Here is a 2,500-nt window from a genome sequence, read left to right as displayed (position 1 = left end):
GCCATTTTCCGTCAAATCCGTCAAAAAATTCCGTCGCACCACCGCCGGAGCACGGCGGCCCATGGCGGCGCCGCCCCTTCCCGTCAAAACCCGCGTCGCCGTGTGTCCCAAGCCCACACATCCCCGCCGCGGTCGAGGAATGACTCGATGAAATGGGCCAGCCGGGCCCGCCATGGCCCAGTCCCCAGCCCACCCAAGGAACCACCCCCCCCTAAAGATACAAACGAACATTTGGCCATCTGACACCAGTAAACATTAAAATGGCTGAGGAGGGGTACAAAAATATTTTCTGGGAAATTTTATTAACCTCTGTGAAGTATTCTGATGCCCTAACCCACTTTCGCCATTCGCCCCACTGCCGCCGCTCGAGCATGACTCGAGCATTTCTCTCCCGTCCCTCAAGCTCTGACTCGGCCATTGATCGAGCGTGCCTCGAGAATTTCTCGGCCATCTCTCGAGCATTTCTCGGCCATCTCTCGAGCATTTCTCGGCCATCGCTCGAGCGTGCCTCGAGCATTTCTCGCCCGTCGCCTCGGCCATTGCTCGAGCGCGCCCCAGCATTTCTCGGTCGGCCATGTCTCGGCCATCGCTCGACCGTGCCTCGAGCATTTCCCTCCCGTCGCTCGAGCATGACTCGGTCATCGCTCGATCATGCCAACGATCGAGCGTGCATCGGCCATCGCTCGAGCATGCCTCGGCCATCCTCTAGCATGCTCGAGCATAACTCCCGTCGCTCGAGCATTCCTCGGCCATGCTCGAGCATGCTCGAGCATTTCTTTCCCGTCGCTCGAGCATGCCTCGGCCATCGCTCGAGCATGCCTCGGCCAGCGATGGAGCATGCCTCGGCCATCCTCTATCATGCTCGAGCATTCCTCCCGTCACCCGAGCATTCCTCGGCCATGCTCGAGCATGCTCGAGCATTTCTCTCCCGTCGCTCGAGCATGCCTCGGCCATGCTCGATGCTCGAGCATTTCTCTCCCGTCGCTCGAGCATTCCTCGGCCGTGCTCGATCATGCTCGAGCATTTCTCTCCCGTCGCTCGAGCATGCCTCGGCCCGTGCTCGATCATGCTCGAGTATTTCACTCCCGTCGCTCGAGCATTTCTCTCCCGTCGCTCGAGCATGCATCGGCGGCTCTAACGTTTTCTCACGAGCCTTCAACCCATTATTTTACCTCACTAGACTTGCCTCCGCCTTGGTTCTTAACCTTTTAGGGAGAACATTCATATTCCAACAAATTTTCATCCACGGAAAATTTTTGGTCGCCGGAAAATTTTCCGGCGGGCGGTCGCCGGAGCTCCGCCGCCGGCGGGGGGTCACCGGCGGTCGGTCGCGACTTGTCGGGTCAGCCCGGTCATAATCCGTCTTTGGGTCCGTAGCAAATTATGCTCTTATCATGCGAGTCAACTCTTGGTCAACATTTTCAAGCTCAAGGAACCACCCCCCCCTAAAGATACAAACGAACATTTGGCCATGTGACACCAGTAAACATTAAATTTTCCAAGGCCATGACCAAAAAAAAAAAATTATTTTTTTTTATTTTTTTTTTTGAACCTCCATCTAGTATAATGTTTTTTAAGATATATGCTCGAGCTATAATCAAGAGAACCCATGGGAATATTTTTAAATTAATTTTTTAAAATCACGTTCCAGGATCCGGTCGGCCATTGCTCGAGCATGACTCGTCCGTCGCTCCATCCTGCTCGGCCATGACTCGGCCGAGGCGTCAAATTTTTTTTTTTTTTTTTTTTTAATTTTTTTGAATCTCCATCAAGTATAATGTTTTCTAAGAGATCTGGAGTTGGTCTTGTGAAGAGAACCCATAGGATTATTTTTAAATTAATTTTACAAGCTCCAAAACATGTTCCAGTCGTCCGGTCGGCCATTGCTCGAGCATGACTGGGCCGTCGCTCCATACTGCCTCGGCCATTGCTCGAGCATGACTCGGCCGAGGCGTGAAAAAAAAAAAAAAGTTTTTTTTTTTTTTTTGTTTGAGAATCTCAAACAAGTATAATGTTTTCTAAGACATATGGAGTTGGTTTTGTGAAGAGAACCCATGGGATTATTTTTAAATTAATTTTACAAGCTCCAAAACATGTTCCAGTCGTCCGGTCGGCCATTGCTCGAGCATGACTGGGCCGTCGCTCCATCCTGCCTCGGCCATTGCTCGAGCATGACTCGGCCGAGGCGTCAAAAAAATTTTTTTTTTTTTTTTTTTTTTTTTTGAATCTCCATCAAGTCTAATGTTTTCTAAGATATATGGAGTTGGTTTTGTGAATAAAACCCAATACTCGGCCGTGCCCAAGCCTTGAAACCAAGAACCAACCGTGGTAAAGCCCGTGCCATGGCATTGCAACTAAGAACCAACCGTTGAAGCGACCGTGCCTCACCCATGCCAAGACCATGCCTAGACCGTGCAACGTCCAAACCAACCATGCCCGCGCCCGTGCCACGCCCACGCCTTAAAGCCTTAAATGGCTTAAAGGGCTTTAAGGGCATCTA

Source organism: Urtica dioica, unplaced genomic scaffold, assembly GCF_054948205.1.
Source record: "Urtica dioica subsp. dioica isolate 48M unplaced genomic scaffold, U.dioica_male_clone48M_v1_H2 Urtica_dioica_male_H2_contig_15, whole genome shotgun sequence".
Lineage (NCBI taxonomy): Eukaryota > Viridiplantae > Streptophyta > Magnoliopsida > Rosales > Urticaceae > Urtica > Urtica dioica.
Note: the sequence above shows the minus strand (reverse complement) of the source record.